Raw genomic sequence first — 21,190 nt, 5'->3', positions numbered from 1 at the left:
GGAGGAACTAGACCCTCTGACATCACAAACTATGCTGCTAACATAATTGTAACTGTTGTGTTTCTTTCCTGCTCTCTGAGGTATGAGTTACATTCCAATGGTATATGTAGTGGAAATTGAGTAGACCATGGAGATTCAGGTGCAAAGTAAATTATTGGTGATATTTACAAAGTGATTATATTTGTACAGTGATTATATGTAGAAGTTCTGTACAACTTGTAGTGTCCTGCGAACTCCTGCAGCAGTGTCTGCACTTCCCCCTCCAAATGTGCTGCACTATTGTCATCCTCCTCCTCATTGTGGACATCTACCGGTTCATCCCGGGGAACATTGTGCCGTCAACATATGTTATGCAGGATTGAACATACCAGTACCATCTTACATAACAGTGGTAGAGCATACAACAGGCTTCCTCCTGTCAGGGTCAGGCACCTGAACCTTGACTTCAGAAGCCCAAATGTCCTCCCCACTACATTTTGTGTTGTTCTGTATGTTTCATTATATGCACGCTCTTCCACCACTGTGGGATTGTCAAATGGAGTCATGACCGATGGCTGCATGCTGCAACCTTGGTCGACTGCAAAGAAATGAGAGTAGATGTATTGGTAATAATTGTTAGTAGTTTGGTATATATCTTGGCAGTTGTTAGTTTTAGGTGGAGTGGTGACTTAGACTTGCTTCTGGTATAATGTATGTTCCTGTTTTGTAAAATGGTTTCATAGGTCTGTGTTGATGGACATGACAATCTTGAGTTGTGACTCAGGGATCTGGGGATTGTAATATTCAATCCAAACAGAGGGTACTGTCCTTGTGAATATGCGTTGTGCTGTCTATATTTGTGCCAGCGTTCTTTTATTGGTGGAACTTTCCACCTCCTTGCGCCACAGTGGTGTCATATGTAGAGACACTATGGTAGCCCTACAAAGCCAAACTCTGGCCTCCATGTTACTATGTGGCACCACACATGCAGTGCAACACATAGTGACCCTTTGTGGCAGGCGATGGCTGTGCCAGCCATCAAGTGTACTAGGGTGTGAATCACCATTTGCAGGATGCTCAAAAGGTAGTACAGTGGAATCTCCAAAATTCCTATACATGAATTTTATCACAGACACTTTCAACACATGCACAGTGCTGGTGTTGGGAGGGGGCACACTATTGTCTTACATAGGTCCCTATGTACTGTGCATGAAAGGTCAGGTATATCCTCTATACTACTACAGAATCCTACAATGGCATCCATAATCTTTACAGTATTGCACAAACTCTGCACCATGGTGGACCGTTTGTTGTTTACGGCACATAAATGGTGGTGTTAGGGAGTGCTAATGGGCTCATCTGAGGTGGTACTGGACTAGGTGCTGCACGACTTCTCGCCATTCTGCCCCATGGTCTTTCATGGAAGGTACCGTTGTATTCCTATGTGTGCATCACAATGCAGCAGACAGGTGAATGTGCACACTACAGGTGTGTTAGGTATTTGTAGGTGATATTGGTGGTTATGGCAACACTTGCGTGGCATTTGATATTGGTGCCGCCAGATGCTTGAACCCCATGACTGATGTGGGGATTTGCCTAAGTATGACTTTCTTTACATTGACAAGGCCTATGCCATTCACATTGCTGAGCTAAACATTATTAGGTGTAAAGTGTGTGGGATCTGTTTTTAGTTGTTAACAGTGGACACTTGTAGTGCTTTGTGCCCAGCTTCTTATGCAAAGGGGACATAGTTCCATCTGTCCTCATGTGGTGTGCCAGTCAGGTTGTGGCTGTATTATGTACATGTGGGCGCATATGTGTTTGTGATGTTGATGTTTGAGAACAGCCCACGGTGGTCCACAATGGCCTGCACATGGTGTGCTTGCAGTTCCTGTATAGGTGTTCCGTTGCTGCAGGTGGCACCAGTTGGACATGGGTGCAGTCCATTTCATTCAGCACATGCGGGAACCCAGAAATTAGACAGAAACCTTGCTTAGCCTCCTTCTCCAGTTGCTGGTTGTTTGGGAAGCAGATATGGTGGGGTGTGAGGCTTGTGATTGCGTCCAGAACCTTTGGAAGGAAGACTGAGAAGTACCTCTGGGAGATACCAGTCACTTGTGCGCCCGTTGTCTGAAAAGATCCTGACGCCAGCACATGAAGGACAGCGAGGAATTTGGTCATGGCTGGCATGTTTGTTTGAGTTGCCACCCTTGCAGTGATGTCTGGTGCAATGTGATGCAGCAGGCTTACAATTGACTCCTGGTTCAGAAGATAACTCCTGATTACATCTTGGCCCATATTTATACCTTTTTCGCGCCGCAATACAATTGTATTTTGTAAGTTTGTGCCATTTTTGCATCAAAAAGCGGCGCAAATGCAGCACTAAAAAAGTATAAATATGGTCCCTTGTTCCCTGAGCCCAAGTTGTACGCTGTTGAAATATCCTCTCCAGCCTTCTGGGCTCCCTTTGTGGCTGCTGTGGTGGTGTTTGGGGTTGCTGCAGTGGTGGTGGAGGGACCTGTTGTCATCGCTGACGTCTGCGGTGTGCCAAGCTTGAGCAGTAACACTTCCATGTTGTCCAAGAGGTTGTCAATGCCCTTTCTGTGTGTTCTTCTTATGTAGTGGTGAGTGGACCTCTTTAATGCCTGGTCTGACCAGGTGTTAAAATTTGACGCAAATCGGCCTTTGCATCATTTTTTGGGTCCGCTTCCTTAGTGTGCGTTGTTTTTGGATTGAGAGGTAATTATGGCGCTAAAGGGCTAGTGTCATTTTTTGGAAGAGAACACCTACCTTGCATTTCATTGTCCTATACGACACAAGGGGCCTGATTACAACATTGGAGGAAGGTGTTAATCCGTCCCAAATGTGCCAGCCGTATTACGAGTCCATTATATCCTATGGAACTCGTAATACGGCTGGTGGTGTATCCGTCACATTTGGGATGGATTAACAGCTCCTCCAAAGTTGTAATCAGGCCCAAGGTGGGTTGGCGCTCCCAAACAATTACGCTAACTTGGTTATTTTGACTCTAGACAGGTCTAGCGTCAAAATAATAATATGGCTTTAGATTTGCGCTGCTTTTGCATAATAAGAAATTATGCAAAGGCAGTGCAAACTTTTCGTAAATCTTGTTCCAAGTCTTTCTAGAGTCAAGTATGCAACAGTAAGATTACCAAAAAACGTTGGATAGTCAAATCTCCAATTTCACTGTTTACGCTTCAACTGTAAGCACATGCCCCAAAAGTAATACTGCGGCAACATAGTACAACCAGGGCACCAACCACATTTTCTGAACGGTGCTGTCCAATGAGAGAGAGCACTGCTGAAACATATTTACTAAACAAGGGCTTCTTTTGTCTCTTCTGGTATGGTGCACAAACAGGCTATCTAGCATCACACACACACCTTTGCACAGCTCTGCCAAGTACAATGCATCAAGGGTTAGACTAACACATTTTAGTGATGGTGTCACCTCACTAAAATGCATCAGTCATGCATAATTACAGCTTCTCTGAGGCTGCCAGGTGCTGCAATTATAAACAATAGCAGCCAGCTTGCTTCTCAGTTTCTTGTACTGCTGCCGCCTTCCACATGCAATTTTAGCAAGCAGCCGGGCCTGGTCACTTTGCTGTGGCAACAGTACAACTCCAAGTTAAGGCTGAAAGTGACGGACAGTTTATTTTGTTTCACCATGCGTCAGGCATAGCCAAACACATTGAGAGCTGAGGTCAGGCCTCTCTGTGGTCACGGGACCAATGGACGGTGTTGCTCTCTGTTCTACAATTCATTGCAAGTGCACTGGACCCAGCCTCTTATTTTTCCAGGCTCACAAATCTCAGACTGTTCCTGCAGGTCCCAAGACAAAGTGTGCAACCCATCAGTGTACTGTGTGGAGGTGGTCGAGCGGGCAGCATGTAACAGAACAATCACATGGCTCTTTCCACTCACTAGCAGCATTAGGGAAGGCAGTAGAATACCCAAGTGAAGACAGTGAGGAGAACACCTCCAGCTAATAGCAGAAGAGGCACAAGGAAAGGAGCATTCACGTCATGGGAGCACTGTCTTTACTCTGCATGACATATTTTCTACTGGCTGTGAGCTGTGAGGCAAGTCAGTTCTCATGGGTACCCTATATGTAAACTACATTCCTCTTGTAGCTGGAGTACGTTTGTAGGCCATTAAATCAAACATGCACCATGGGACTGGATGAACCATTAAGGCCAGAGATGCAGTCTTTGAAACTAGGGAACCAGCCTCAGGTTTCTGCATCGGCTCAAGATCCTGCGATTTTGGGCAAATCGCTGAGGGGTTTATTTATAAGCCCTGTGGTGCAGGACAGCACGCAAGTGACCTTGCTGCACTGTCCTGCGTCACAGGGAAAGGGCAGAAATGCACTGTATCTAAATGATACAGCTCATTTCTGTCCTCTCCCTCTGTGCTGTCACAGAAAGGACTTTCTAGCACCGAAGCAAGTACCCTTGCATAATGCGTTGCAGACAGCATTGTTTATGTGCAGGAAGGGAAAGCTTCATGCACAAAAAGTATCCAGGGAGGCTTTTTCCTCTTTCTATGTGTACTGCAGAATGCAGCACACATAGAATGAGGAAAGAATGAGGAGAAATGAAGATATTTCTACTCGTTGTGCATCACCTGGGAATGTGTCAGATTTTGACGCATTCTCAGGCTTACAAGTCCTTGTAAATCTGGGAATGCGTCAACACTCACAGGTGTTGAGTGAGAAAACTCACCACAACACCTATAGAACACCTTCCTGATGCAGTGTAAAGGAGTCTATGGGATGGAAAGACTATGGGATGGGCAATGTAAGGCAATCTATAGGATGAGCAGGCTTAGGTGAGGAGTGGACTAGATGAAGTTTAAGGCATTGCCATACCCCATATCTACAAGGCCATGAAAAGGTACGCAAAGTAGCCTTGTAGATATCAGTCTGCACAATTTGCCACTGTTGCATCACAAAAAGTGACACACCAGCGGTTAATACATGTTAGTAACACTTGGGGTAGTTCCTGAACTGCCGGGAGGGCAGGGTGCAGTGTATTTAAAAAGAAAAAAAGTTTTACATATCCTGGTAGTGAAAAACTACTAAATTTGGTGTTCAGTACTGCAAGAGCTACCTCTCCCATAGGATAACGTCAGATCTACCTTATTACATTTAATAAACTGTAACTTCCGATTGGGGACAGGTAGACAGCTCGAGTTTAGTGTCTACAGATTTGTAATTGAAGGCCCTCTTTAATGGTAAAGTTGAATTTATAATCCCAGTTCAGAAAAAATGGCATTTTCTTGTCCTAACCACTTGGTGCCTGCAGCCTGACCCTGGGTCACATGACTAGACATAGCTGGCAGTTGGTCTTTGTGTATTGCTCTCAGAGAGTGATACAAATAGAAGCTAGTTGTTTTCAGAATGGGCCACTCTGTGTTAACAAGGGGGAAGATCTATTACTTACCACACTTGCACATCACAAAGGCTCTTCCTGCACGCTGTCACAAAGGATTTGTCACTAGTCTTTTGTGACCCCAAAGAAGCTGGTGTCATGACAAGGAGGAAACAGATGCCTGACACTTCAGGGGGCTGGAAACTTGTAGAAGCTTCTTCTGCTTCAAAGAAAGCTACAAGTTTAAATAGTGGATCCTTAGACCCTACCCTTCAGTACAATATTGGGCCTGCGGATGCTGCCAAGAAAAAGGATTGCTGTGCTGCTGAAAGGACTGTCACTCTGCTAGACTAGACTGCTTCTCTGAAGGACTGCTGCCCTGCTGTGCAGGCCAGCTGACCTTCTTGCTTTGGTGAGAAGGATTGGATCTGCAGCTCTGAAACCGGGACCCCAGAGGGACTCCAAGGGATAGATGGCTGACTTCCTGATCAGAACCCTCATGTGCAGAAGAGGCTTCCAACAACCTTAAACCCAGCACCTGGACTCTGCCATCTGTAAGCAGTCCTAGCTCACAGGAGTTACAGGGTCGGGGCAGCACGCGGGGGGGGGAGATTAATAAAAAATGAACTGACTGGGAGCCTGTGCCGGCACTGTGTTGCTGGGCTGGAGAGAGCACACTGAACATGCGTGTTTGGCTGGCCCGAGATGACCGGCTAAACACACATCTGAGTGGAGTTCACAGTGCACTACGCTCACTGCTCATCACCCTCAAAGCCACGCCCCTTTCACAGTGAAAGGATAATAAACATAGTTTATTATCCTTTCGTTGTGATAGGTTTGCAGCTTCTGCTGCTGGCGGGGGTGACACTCCTCTGCCATAGCGTAGGAGCCGCCATTGTCTGTAAGTCTTTCTGTCCCAAGAGGTCCCAAACAATTTCCGGATCCTTGGATGTGGGTCTGAAGGTGCTCTGTCAGCCCATCTGTGGAACCAGCAAAAACCAACACATCTCCTCTGCAGTTAGGCGCATCTCCTGCAGAACCAGCACATCGATTCTGCTGCTCAACGTCTTGCCTTTGGAACTGATGCATCATTTCTGCTGATTGAACTTCCCTGATACAAGGACTTCGCATTGCCCATGGCAGACCATCGGAGCTGATGCATCTCCACGCAAGGACATTGCCTCATCAACATTGCCTATCGGAACCACCGCTGCGCGACGCATCTCCACACAAGGAGCCCACCCTACACTTTGCAGTACCCCCAGAGAAACCGATGCACAATGCATTTTCTCACCCGGACCTTGCCTCTGCTGTATGACGCATCTTTGAAATGGGAGTTCACATCTCTTCATAACCAGGATTTAAGGTATTCTTGTTCAGCAGGCCTAGCTGAGTCCCTATGGCCTGCTCACACTACATCAGGGCTTGAACTTGTGACTTTGTCCCAGTCTGGCGCGACCAGATAACCACAGTTGGATCTTTGTGCTTTTTGGTGCTATTTTCACTTAAATCTTTAAAACTGCATGGCTCTGGTTTTATTCGTTGGATTTTTGTCATTTTGGTCTTGATTCATTGATAAAAAAGGTACTCTATTTTTCTAAATTGGTGTGGGATTTTTCCTGTCTTTTCACTTTATTACTGTTTGAAGCCAGGTCCAGTTATCACTTATTAGTAGATTAGTATTGTTCTAGCAGCTTAGGCTGATAGAGGTAGCTATAGCAGAGCAGCTTAGCCTGAACTAGGAGACATGCAAAGCTCCTACTATACCACTTATATCATATAGCACTATATCACAAGAAACACAATACTCAGAGTTACTAAAAATAAAGGTACATTATTTTAGTGAAAATATGCCAAAAGTATCTCAGAGGATATACTCCCTTAGGAGGTAAGTAAAATACACAAAATATACACAATCCAAAATCAGGTAAGTAAACAGTTAGAAAAGTGGTGCACACACTGTAGAGTACAATAGGATGCAATAGGCCTAGGGGCAACACAAACCATATACTCCAAAAGTGGAATGCGAACCACAAATGGACCTCAGGCCTAGTGTAGTGTGTACATGGTCACAGGGAGTGTAAGAAAACACTAAGGGTGTCCAAGATACCCCACCCCAAGACCCTGGAAAGTAGGAGTAAAGTTACCCTCCTACCCCAGAAAGACATTAAAGTCGAGATAGGGGATTCTGCAAAGGCAACAACTGACTGTAAAGCACTGAAGACGGATTCCTGGACCTGAGGACCTGTAAAGGAAGGGGACCAAGTCCAAGAGTCACGCAAGTGTCCGGGGGGGCCGGAGCCCACTAAACCCCGTATGAAGGTGCAAAAGGGCTGCCTCTGGGTGGACGAAGCTGAAGATTCTGCAACAACAGAAGGTGCCAGGAACTTCTCCTTTGCACAGAAGATGTCCCACGGCGTGCTGGAGGATACAGAGTTGTTTCTTCGCAGAACGACTGCAAACAAGCCTTGCTAGCTGCAAGAGTCGTGGTTGAAGAAAATGGGTGATGTCCGGGCCCAGGAAGGACCAGGAGGTCGCCCCTTGGAGGAGGAGACAGAGGGGTCACTCAGCAGTACAGAGAGCCCATGCAGAAGCAGGCAGCACCCGCAGAAGCACTTGAACCGGCATTCAAGAAATATGAGCATGGCTGTCAAGCCAACACTGCAAAAGAGGGTCCCACGAAGCCGGTGGTCAACTCAGCGAGTTGAGCAATGCAGGACGGAGTGCTGGGGACCTGGGCTATGCTGTGCACGAAGGATTCCTTGCAAAAGTGTACTGAAGCCCTAGTAGCTGCAGATCACGCAGTACACAGGATTACTGTCTGGCATGGGGAGGCAAGGACTTACCTCCACCAAATTTGGAGAGAAGGACCACTGGACTGTTGGGGTTACTTGGATCCAGCTCCTGTGTTCCACGGACCAGGCTCGTAAAGATGAGAGGGGACCAAAAGGACCAGTGATGCAGAGGTTTGGTGCCTGAGTTAGCAGGGGGAAGATTCCGTTGACCCACAGGAGATTTCTTCTTGGCTTCCAGTGCAGGGTGAAGGCAGACAGCCCTCAGAGCATGCACCACTAGGAAACAGTCGAGAAAGCTGGCAGGATTAGTTGCTACAATGTTGCTGGTAGTCGTCTTGCTACTTTGTTGCGGGTTTACAGGTGTCCTGGAGCAGTCAGCGGTCGATCCTTGGCAGAAGTTGAAGAGAAAGATGCAGAGGAACTCTTGTGAGCTCTTGCATTCGTTATCTGAAGAGAAACCCACAGGAGAGACCCTAAGTAGCCCTCAGAGGAGGATTGGCTACCTAACCAGGTAAGAACCTATCAGGAGGGGTCTCTGACGTCACCTGCTGGCACTGGCCACTCAGAGGCCTTCATTGTGCCCTCTGCATTCAACATGGCAGAGGTCTGGAACACACTGGAGGAGCTCTTGGCACCACCCCTAGGGTGGTGATGGACAGGGGAGTGGTCCCTCCCCTTTCCTTTGTCCAGTTTCTTGCCAGAGCAGGGGCTGGGGGATCCCTGAACCAGTGTAGACTGGTTTATGCAAGGAGGGCACCATCTGTGCAAAGCATTAGAGCATTCCCAGAGGCTAGGAGAGGCTACTCCTCTCAGGCCCTTAACACCTATTTCCAAAGGGAGAGGGTGTGACACCCTCTCTCAGAGGAAATCCATTGTTTTGCCTTCCTGGGACTGGGCTGCCCAGACCCCAGGAGGGCAGAAACCTGTCTGAGGGTTGGCAGCAGCGGTAGCCTCAGTGAAAACCCCAGAGAGCTAGTTTGACAGTACCCGGGGTCCATGCTGGAGCCCCGGGGATGCATGGTATTGGCACCCCAATACCAGATTTGGCATGGGGGGACAATTCCATGATCTTAGACATGTTACATGGTCATGTTCGGAGTTACCATTGTGAAGCTACATATAGGTATTGACCTATATGTAGTGCACGCGTGTAATGGTGTCCCAGCACTCACAAGGTCCAGGGAAATTGCCCTGAACAATGTGGGGGCACCTTGGCTAGTGCCAGGGTGCCCTCACACTTAGTAACTTTGCACCTACCCTTCACTAGGTGAGGGTGAGACATATAGGTGACTTATAAGTTACTTAAGTGCAGTGTAAAATGGCTGTGAAATAACGTGGACATTATTTCACTCAGGCTGCAGTGACAATCCTGTGTAAGAATTGCCTGAGCTCCCTATGGATGGCAAAAGAAATGCTGCAGCCCATAGGGATCTCCTGGAACCCCAATACCCTGGGTACCTAGGTACCATTTACTAGTGAATTATAAGGGTGTTCCAGTGTGCCAATTAGAATTGGTAAAAATGGTCACTAGCCTGCAGTGACAAGTTTAAAAGCAGAGAGAGCATAAACACTGAGGTTCTGGTTAGCAGAGCCTCAGTGATACAGTTAGGCACCACACAGGGAACACATATAGGCCACAAACTATGAGCACTGGGGTCCTGGCTAGCAGGCAAAAACAAACTGACACACAAGTAAAAATGGGGTTAACATGCCAGGCAAGATGGTACTTTCCTACACCAATCCACATAATAACAGAGAGAAATGTGTTCTTGTAGGTTTTCTCCCGCATTTGGAGTCATTTTTTATGTTTTTGAATTCAAATAGGCTTTTAAATATGCACCTGCAGAACTCTCATAGCTGCAGGTTACCACTAGCACTTCTAGAAAGAATTCCCATTTACAACATGAAGTCACTCTGCCCCCGTACATGGACATAGTTTAGCATAAGTACATAGTGTAGCATGAGAGCAATTATGTTTGATTCATTTATTTTTCACTCCACTGTTTTTTCACCATGTTTTGAATGCCTTCACCACATTGTCACTAGTTTTATATGTTCTCCCTTCCTATCCCCATCCTGGAAAAGGTTTTACACCTGCTCTTATTTACAGAATTAAAGTCCGACCCATTCCAAAGTAGAAACAGGCTGTGGAAAATATTGTAAATAAATAGCAAGAAACAAGAATGTTTTATATTGGTGTTCTCAACCTTTTCAGGGCTTTCTCATCTTTGAAGGTATATTTACATCCCGGTTTAGACCATTTTATTACACGAAAAAGTATATCTTAGTGAATCTTTTCACACCTAGTGCATAAAAGGCAACTTGTTATGTTATTTTATGTTATGTGTTATTTGGATAGCGCACAACTCATCCCAAAGGATATTCTAGCCCTGAAGCACAAGGGGCTAGGAGAAGAGCCAGAACTTCAGTTTCTTGTTGAATTCAAGGACTGAAGAGGTGGCTCAATTGTGCAGGGGAAGGACCTTCCAGGCTTTATGAGTGAGGTAGGAGAAGGACCTACTGCTGGAACTGGTTCTGCATATGCAAGGTCTGTGTGTGTGAGTTGGACTGTGGCTGAGCAGAGGTGTGGTAGGTTTGTGAAAGTTTATGCGGTTGTTGAGGTATGTGAGGCCAATATTGTGTAAGGCTTTGTATGGGTGAATGAGTAGTTTGAACAGTCCCTGTTTGCATATTGGGAGCCAGTAGAGCTCTTTGAGGTGAGGTGAGGGGTGATATTTGTGTGGGGTGGGAGGTTGAGTTGTGCCTGGCCACTGAATTTTGTCTGGAGTCTTCTGGTCAGTTGAGCATTGATTCCGTCATTGAGTGTGTTGCCATAATACAACTTGCTGGTGATGAGGGCTTGTGTGACAGTCCAGTTATAATTCAGGGGTTCCTTGCACGGCTTGCCGAGAGGGGTGTGTGGGTCAAGGTCGGCAGGCCTTCAAGTGTAGTTGCCAAGTGAGGTGTCTTTGCCAAAGATTACCACTTCTGTATTGTCTGTGTTCAGCTTGAGGCAGTTAGTTTTCATCCTTCAGGCGACTTTTGTCATGCAGGTGGAGAAAATGGTTTGGGTGTTTGGAGTCTTGTCAGAGAAGCAGAGTATAACCTGGGTGTCATCAACACAGGATAGGATGTTGATTCCATGGGCAAATTGAGGTCATGTAGGCATTGAACAATGTGGGGCTGAGTCAGGACCATAGATGAGTTTGGCAGACTCTGAGGTGAAAGTGGCCTGGCTGACAGACTAAGAGCGGCTTGTCAGGAAGGAAGAAATGCAGCAAAGTGTGGGACATTGTATGTCGGCATTGAGCAGTCGTTGGATGAGGATGCAGTGGAATACTTTGTTGAAAGCTGCAGAAAGAATTAGTAGGGTGACGGCCATGGCGTCACCTCTGACCATGATCATGTGGATATCGTCTATCGCAGTGATTGGGAAGTCTCTATTCTGAGGATGGGCCTGAATTTTGATTGAGTGCTATTGAGGAGGTGGTTATCAGTGAGGTCAATGACTAGGCATTTGTTTGTTATCTTTCTATGACTCTTGCCAGGTAGGATGGCAGGGAGATAGACTGGTAGTTGTTTGATGACTTGGGGTCTGCTGAGGCTTTCTTGAGGAAGGGGAGTACTGTGGTGTGTTTCCAGGCACCTGGGTACATGACTCAATCAATCAATCAAAGCATTTGTAAAGCACACTGCTTCACCCGTGAAGGTTTTAAGGTGCTGATGGTGGGGGCTGCTACTGATCAAACGGCCAAGTCTTGAGGTGTCTGCTGAAGGTGAGTAGGTCCTGTGTCTGTCATAGGTGGGTGGGAAGAGTGTTCCACATCTTGGCGACGAGGTATGATCTGCTGCCGACGGTGGTTCTGTAGATGCGTGGGACGGTGGCGAGGGCAAGGTCAGCGGAGCGAAGCTGTTGGGTCGGGGTGAAGAAGGAGAGCCGTCTGTTGAGGAATTCTTGACCAGTGTTGTGTAGTGCCTTGTGAGCATGGGTGAGGAGTATGAACGTGATTCTTTTGTTGACGGGGAGCCAGTGCAGGTTTCTCAGGTGGACTGTGATGTGGCTGTGGCAGGGGATGTCCAGGATGAGGCGTGTGGAGGCGTTCATAACTGTGATGATGGAGTCATTCAAGTTAGGGCTGCACATATGGAGTCCAGTCTTTTGATGAAGTTGTTGAAGATGTTGCGAAGGCATGATTCCAAGGGGGCTCCAGGGTGCACGAACTGCCTGGTCATTGAGCATTCTCGAGTGGTAATGGCAGGCCAGGTGGGCAGGGTGGTCTTCTCGGTGTTGGCCAAGATGAGCAAGAGGGCTGTGAGGGTGGAAGGGTCCGGTTTGAGCTCGATGTTTTTGTTGATGTCGGTGATATTGTTGCTGAAGGATTGATATAGATGTGTGCAGAGGTCCTGAGAGTTGGTTATGCTAGAGAAGCTTGGTTCCGGAGAGGTGTATATTTTACTATGGGAAAGATTACGTTTGCACAGGTGGTGCTGTTTTTATTTTGGTCTGTGAGCACGTTACATTTGGTGACTAATTTGCTGATGGTAGAGTCAGACCAGATTTTTAGGGACTTTCCTTTGGTGTTCTGACTTTGTCTGCATCTGCATTCAAGTTGCTTGCAAGTTGCTTGCAGTAGTGTTTGGTGAGCCTGAGCTCTTTCATCTACCAGCTTGCTTGTGGTCTGGTTTTCATGGCTTTGTTGGCTTTAGGAGGAGCCAGGGTATCTGAGCAGGCTGTGATCTAAGCGTTAAAATTGGATTCAGAGAAGTTGTTGTGTCGAGGCTGGTGGTGTAGGAGTTCCGAACTTGCTTGTGTAAAATGAATGTTCATTTGCAAAAGGGTTTTTTAATCATATCGCTAAAGATGTACAGTGGAATCTTGCACTACAGTATGTATGTACTGTGTTATGTACAAACATACCAGTGCCAATATCAGAGGGTGACCTGCCCATTTTTACAATTGTGCAAACAAGATTTCAGATTAATTACAACATTAAAAAGTTCAGGGAGAAGTTAATGAACAACATTCTATGCAAACTTCCCTGTACACTTGTTTTCTGGTTTGCTTTCAAAACTAGCAAAGATGGCTATAAGGAAGAACACAAAGTAATGATGAAATTCTCAGTTACCTTATCCAGACATAGATTACCTTCATAAACAAGTCCAGGAACAGTCAATCTGGCTGCCTCTTCAAACAATTTATTAACCTTTACTAGACATATCTGAGTATCTGGGAGTCCCACCTATCTGCATCAGTCCTACAAAATTACAGTGAAAATATGAACCCCCCTAGATCGTCCAAACGTTAAAGAGACATTTAAAGAAATGGTTTATCAAATTACAAAGCAGTTTGAGGAAACAGATAACAGTATAATACATACAAATTATTTGAGAGACTCAGACTGCATAGTGAAGGAAGAGTTTGTAATACAAAGCCCATATTGCATCAAGCATAGCAAGTGAATTCCTCTCCCTGCAGGAGTGTTTGGGGCACCTCAGAGAAACATCTCAAGAACACAATTGTGAGCAACTGCATCTTTAATTTAGGGGTTGATGAAGCAGAAAATGAAGGTTTTGATTTATTAACGCATAAACGTAGTATGAAATAATCATGTGTGACATTAACCGAACTAATAAAGATTGTACGGGGACAAAATGTGCCCTCAGAGTAGTTTGCCAACATTTATACGCGTGCTTTATATAACGTGGTGTATTAAAATTGCACTAATCCGACATAATCATAAACGTGTGCTACGATTTGCTTGTTTGAAATGCGTTAGCTTAGCATTACTTTAGAGGAGGCTTTGGCCTAGTGGCCTGGTCTCACGGTTTAGATGTTCGTATTTTTCAATGTGCTATTAAACGTGTATTTCTGCTTGAAGCTGTACTTTTCCACAGAAACTGTTCACATGCTTATCTTAAAGTTTCGTGCCAGCCTGGCATATTTTCTCTTTAATTCAAGGTCGACTTGCAGGTGCGGACAATGGAGGCTCTGAAAGTGAGCTAATTGGGAGACAATGTTGCGATTTGCGTACCCATCTCCAAGGATAATGTATGCTTAAGTAAAAGCTTGAGAACTGTCGTTTTTGATTGGACAATTTGAAGCTAACCTATGAACCCTCCAATGGAGACCCTACTGGATTCGAACTGTTGTCTATAAAACCCAGGTGCACGAGAAGAAATTTAGCCATTACCAGCTCGATACCCGCCATTTTGCAGACTTCGTAGCTATTATGGCCCACTTTGCTGCGACGCCATTTTGAGAGACTTTGATGCTTTCTCTAGTCGAGAGAAAGAGACTTTAATGATTCTTGCCCTAGAGACTTTAACTTTGATTTGTCCCCTTGCATGAAGTAGTAGTCTTAATTTGCCGCCGTGAGGCGATTGCCCCGTTCACCCTTGCCCCTTTGTCCCGTCCCATGCTGATCAAGAAACGGTACCTGTGAGACGAAGACTTCCTTGTATGCTGATCGTAATTGGTAAATATGAAAGGAAATTGTAAAATTGCATTGTGTTCCTTTTAGGTAACCAACTGCTGATTTTTTTTTATAAGATCCCTAGATAGGAGTTTTCTAAATTTATGTTGCTAGATTGTTTTTGCATGAAGTCCCACATGCCGATTCTAATTTGAGGTTAGATGAGGATTCCACATGTTGCACGATGCAATTTGAGATCTTGTTATGCTGACTAAATGTACGCAATTAGCCCATTACGGATTATCGTATTAGTGCTTTGCATTGCCATTATCGAATGCCTTGTGATTCAAATGCTACATAGATTACACTTGTTTCGACGATATGGACAGCTATTAATGTTCATTTATGTTTATCATTTGGTGTTGAGACACATCTATATCGTGCTAGCTTTGTTAATATAGGGAAATAAATTCACTAACTTTGCAATAAACTGGTGTGGTTATTCCTGGCTGAAAGGTCAGGGTTCGCCGAAATGTATTCTGGATTAATCATTAAGTGTTATGTTGATCAAGGTATTGCTTATGTACGTTATTGATTGTTGATTTGATGCGATTGATCGATTAAGAGTACAGAGAGTTCCCACTTAGTCAAAAGATTCATCGGCCTAAAGAGCGTCCGAACACAGGAAAATTGTTACTACGGTTTGCTCTATCAGTAGATGGTAGCAGAGGACGGTTATGTCTTTTGGGACCCTGTACTATTAAAATACATGGTGTTGAATTAACGGTTACGTCTTTTGGGACCCTGTACTATTAGAGTACATGGTGTTGAATTAACGGTTACGCATTTTGAGGCCTCATTCGAGAAGTTGAATTAGATTTTTCTTGGATAAAATAGATTGACAGAATGATGATGGGCTAGGTCCACCGCGACTTTCCCGGGATCTCGGAGCTTGCGAATGGAGAGAACGGAGGTGTGGAGACAGCGTTGGCGGTACTAGTGATGGTATGAGTGAAGTTAGGGTTTTTTGCGCTTGCACAGCTTATTGCCGCAGGGTGTGTGAAAAGGTTGCGAGGATTTTTTTCTTTTAAAGGATAGCGGAGGTGCGACTCCGAGTGTAGAAGTAGAGAAGTCGTCGAACTTCATAGAAACAGCGGAGGTGCGGCTCCGGGTGTGAGAGTAGGGAAGTCGTCGAACTTCATGTGCGTGTGGCGCTTTGTGCATAAAAAGGTCCACGTGGTTGTTGTTGTTGAGACGGGCCCTGCGAGGTCAAGAGACTCCGGAGTATGTTGATCCATGTTGTGGTCTGGGCGGTTTAGTAGGTTGATCGGGCGTGGTCAACAAGTCGGTACGTGTGTTAGGGAGTGAAAGAAACTTCGACTTCGGGCTCTGACAAGATTCTAAGTGCACTAGAACAGATCATTGACAAGTTGAGAGTAGGTCTGCAGGTCAGATTTGCTTGCGAACGTGGGGATTGAGAAAGACGGAATAGCGTCCGAGGCTAGTGAAAGGTCCCTAAGGTCCTGAAGCGATTGTGTTACCCTTCCTGTAGTAAACCGACAGATCTGTTTTAGTTTTTGGTAGCTCGCGATACATGCAAGAAGTTGTTACGAGAGGAGCTGAGTGAAGGAAGGCTAGCCGCGAGGCTTTGTCAGCCGCAGTGTGTGTGAGTGTGACGTCACTAGGAGCCGCGCTGGGATAGGTTGGTTGGAGAGAAGGGTCGCACACGGATTGGACGCAGTCCGTGGGACTCGATTGGCAGGGGAAAGGCAAGCGAAGAGTATTCCGGGAATTAAAGTCACCTATTGATTACAAATTTTGTGGAATAAAAGTGACCTATTGATTATAAACGTTGTGAATTAAAAGACGAGAAAATGAAATTCCTTAAAGCATTTCGGAGCGCAATGAAGGGGGAGTCTTACATCAAAGCGAGCGTAGGGGAGGAGACGCCGCCCGAGGGCACACCAGCTTACATTGTAATGGAGGAAAAAGGGGTTGCTCCGTGTCTTTGGCTAAAGCAATGGCACAAACTGACAGAGAAACATGGGAGCGTAGCGTTCCCGATACATGGGACATTCAATATAAGGATCCTAGAGAATTTGAGATTCACGATGTACGACATGAAGGTGCCTCCAAGGCCGGCACAGTTTGAGGCTCTAGCAATCTGGGAATTAATGGCTAGACAGCAACAGAAAAATAAGTTTGAAACAAGGATGAGGAAGGTAGAAAAGACACTAGCGGATGCTAGGTGGGATAATGCGCAGAAGGTGTGGAGGTCAGATATATTGCAGGGGATAAAATTGTTTCCAGCAATCACTAAGGAAGAAGAGGAGACAGGTAAGAAAGCTACCTGTAAGACAGACAGGAAGTGTTCCAAGGATAGAGAGGACGAGGAAAAATTGAGAAGGGAAGAGGAGTTAGAGGATGAGGAGTTAATAATGCAATTGCTGAACGACCGTCCACCACCTTACGCGGAGAATGGACAAGGTCCAAGTACCAGTTCTGCCCCTCCGGCATCGGTACAGAATAGTGAAACCCAGAGTTCAGGAGCGCCATCGGGATCTAAGGACCCGAGTTTGCTGTTCACCCCGCAGATACCGCAGGTTAGGAGAATATATCCAGATGTGCCCATAATGAAACCAGCAGAAAATTATCAACCGCAGATGCCAGGGTACTACAGCAGTGACAATAGTGGAGGAATGGTTCTAGAACAAACAGTAAGGGGAGTACAGAATGGTCACAACCCAACAATGACACAGGCTGAATCAACTCAGTTTATGATGCCTCAAGAGCAGATGCAGGGAGGAAACGCTCATGCTCAGATGACGGGGAGTCAGATGGGCATGCCGACAATGATGACCCATAGTATGGGGATGAGCATGCCTCAGAACATCGGATATGGACAGAACCCAGACGCGATATCACTACCCATTACTGTAGGTCCACCGGTACCTCTGTATAGCCAGCCTAATTTAGGCATGAACAGTCAGGGATCAATGCTGCAGAATGGGACAGAGAGGAGGTGCATAGAGAACACTCCAGGGATAACTCCGATAGCGGCTCAGCCAAGTGGATCTGGATCCTTGATGGAGTTTAGTCCCATATGTGCTCAGTCTACACTGGTGAGGTCGAGCCCCCCACTGATAATACCTCTAACATCGAATACTGAAAAGTTGCCGCAACCATCAATGGCAGTCGATGTGAATGCTACACTGATGGGGGTAAATGCGCAACAGCTGACACAGTGGTTCAACAGTTTAAATTCTACACAAAGTTCAGCCAGTGGGAAAGGAGAAGACTATATGAATAGGGTCAGGTTGAACATGGAAGCACAAGAATTGGTGGAAGGGACTATGGGTGTAAATAGGCTAGAATCCTACACGGAAGAAGAACTGAGGTATCTATGTCCCAGGATTACGAAGGAAGTGAACAAAGTACATAAGGGCTTGCAGGAAGCAGCTGACAGAAACGGGGTTGACATAGACAAGATGAAACACTTGAGCAGAAGCTACAGGGTGGATTTTGGGACCACAGATTTTGAACACATGAGGTCAGCAGGCATGAAGACACACCTTAGAGAGTTGCTACAGAGTGCACAAGTGTGGAGGTGCTTAGACAAGTGGGAAAGTAGATGGGTAAAGAGGAAGGAAAAGAGGAGGGACAGTGCTACAGAGCACAATGAGAAAAGACCACAAAGCAGTGAGACAGTAACCATGTTACCAATGAGGGAGACAGCAGGTGGAAAGTTAATACATGTACCGTGGCACAGAAGCGACATTCAGTCATTTACGGATGATTTTCCCAAACTGAGAGAGAAGCCGATTGAATGGTATCAACAGACTGATAGGTTTGTGAAGCTTGCAAAATGTCTCTGGGAAGACCTGAACACTCTCTTTGAGATCGTGGTTCCGGCAGATTTGTGGGAGGATTGCAAAAGAGCTGTAGGTTGGCCGACAAGTGAACCAGAGAGAGACAGGGAGACGGGTGCACCATCACCTATGGTGATGAGTTTGTACTATAAGGTGATTGAGCATTTGAAGACGAAGGTGGCCGCGAAAAATGTGGATTGGCAGAAGATTGATCGAACGGCCCAAGAGGCAAAAGAATCGATTCATAGTTACTATGAGAGGTTGTTGAAGGCGTTCAAGAATTACAGTGGCACGGAAACAATCGAGGCAAAAGATATGCTTCATTTTGTGTTCAGATTTGTGGAAGGGTTGAGACCAGAGATAAGTCAGATGATAAAGTCGCATTTGATTTGTTGGCAGTCTAAACCGATTGATGAGGTCTTGACTTACGCGAAATATTGTAGCGACGAAATTGAGGTAAAACAGAAAAGGCTGAAAGAGAAGGTGATGATGATGCAGCTTAAAGCAGCTCAGACAGGTCTGCAAGGTTTGCAAGGGATGCAAGGGTTCCAACAGCAGGTACCGCAACCGCAACCGCAGTTGCAGGGAAACATGGCATTTCAGCCACAGGCGAGAGGCAGAGGCAGAGGAGGTTTTGTGAATAATGGTCCGGATTTAAACACTGTTGTGACGGGTGTGCAGGCAATGAAGAAAGTGATGCCGTGTCACGTGTGCGGAATTGTAGGTCATTGGAAACGCGAGTGCCCGATGGTGGTGCAGGAAGGTGCAGGTGCAGGTGCAGGTGTTGGTCAGCAAAACAATGATGTCAATGCATTTCAGACAATGAGAGGACCGAAAATGAGAGGTCCAAACCCAAATTTTCAGACCTTAAATCAATTGCAGGGATTACAACCTATGCAGCCGCAGCAGATGCAGATGCCTCGTATGCAGATGACGCAAATGCAGCCGATGCAACAGCAGTTACCCATGGTACCTAATCAGCAAATGCAAATACCTTTGGCACCAATGAGTCAGCAGCAAGTGATGGTTCCTCCACAGGTCTCGGGTCAGGTAATGAGTACAAATGGCACCGTACAACAGTTCCCATTACACAGTGAGAGTGGAATAAACAATGTATGGGAGAGTGAAAGTTCAGAAGAAGAAGGAGATTATGTGCTTGCAGCATCCTTAGTAGTTGATCAGAAGGGTCCGTACGTAGAGGGAAGAGTAATGGGTCATCGTGTTTCATTCTTGGTGGACACGGGAGCCACACGTTCAACTGTTAAGAGTAGTGAAGTACCAAATTTGCCACTCTCAGGGAGGACAGTTCAAGTGGTGGGAGTAGCAAACAGGCACTTGACGAACCCAATTACAGATCCGGTACCAGTCAGCATCGGTAACTACCAAGGGGTGCATCAGTTTGTGATATGTGATTCAAGCCCAATAGCACTGTTAGGGAGAGACCTATTGTGCAAGCTGGGATGTTCGATCATGTGTTCGAACGAAGGGATAACAATTCAGACGAGCAGTGATGGGGAGGAAGAGGATAGTGTAGAGGGGGATGAAATAGAAACTGTCGATGAAGAGTATCCTCTGATTTGTCTTTTCCCGATGATAACTGAAGAAGATATTCCAGCCGATTTACGAGAAACAGTCGGAAAGGAAGTGTGGGACATGACAGGGAAAGAGGTGGGATTGATGAAAGGAGTGGAACCAGTGAAAGTGACGGTAAAGACCAATGCAATCTTTCCCCAGACCCCACAATACCACATGCCACAAGATACCCTCATGAAAGTTGCCCAACTTATTGATTAATTTGTAAAACAGGGGGTACTGAAAGAAGTGTTAAGCAGTCCATGTAATTCACCAATAATGGGACTAATAAAGCCAAGTGGAAAGGTCGGACTTGTGCAGGACTTGAGGAAAATAAATGACATCATAGTCAAATGCTGCCCAGTAGTACCGAATCCAGCTGTGATAATGTTTCAAATCCCTTGCGATGCCGAATGGTTCTCTGTCATCGATTTGTCACAAGCATTCTTTTCTGTGCCTCTTCATGAGGACAGCCAATTTCTCTTTTGTTTCAAATTCCTAGACAGAGTGTACAGTTGGTGTCGAATTCCTCAAGGGTTTTCTGAGTCACAGTCAATATTCAATCAGATTCTAAAGAAAGACTTGGAAGAGTTAGAGTTGCCATTCGAGTCAACCCTAGTACAGTATATTGACGACTTACTGGTTGCATCAAAGACAGAAAGTGGCTGCACAGCCGATACCATTGCTCTGTTGAACCATTTGGGAGGGAATGGACACAAGGTGTCTCCTTCCAAATTACAGTTCTGTCAGAAGAAGGTGAAATACTTGGGTCACCAGATAGAGAAAGGGTCACGGAGGATAATGAAGGAAAGAATTACAAGTGTACTTCAGATGAGTCCGCCCAAGACGAGAAAGGAGGTGAGGAAATTCTTGGGAATGGTGGGCTACTGTCGCCAGTGGATTCCCAACTTCTCGACTCTAGCGAAGCCTTTACTGAAACTGACCCAGAAGGATGCTTTGGATCAAATTGAGCTGAAAGGAGATGAGATGGATGCCTTTGTTGAATTGAAAGAATGCATGTGTATGGCTCCAGCTTTAGGTATGCCTGATTACACAAAGCCTTTCACATTGTTTTGCCATGAACGTGATGCATGTTCTTTGTCTGTCTTGACTCAAGCCCATGGGGGCGTAAACAGACCAGTAGCGTATTTTTCAGCTACTTTGGA

Source organism: Pleurodeles waltl, chromosome 7 (genome assembly GCF_031143425.1).
Source record: "Pleurodeles waltl isolate 20211129_DDA chromosome 7, aPleWal1.hap1.20221129, whole genome shotgun sequence".
NCBI lineage: Eukaryota > Metazoa > Chordata > Amphibia > Caudata > Salamandridae > Pleurodeles > Pleurodeles waltl.
The sequence above is the reverse complement of the archived record's forward strand: the minus strand, read 5'-3'. Positions refer to the sequence as shown.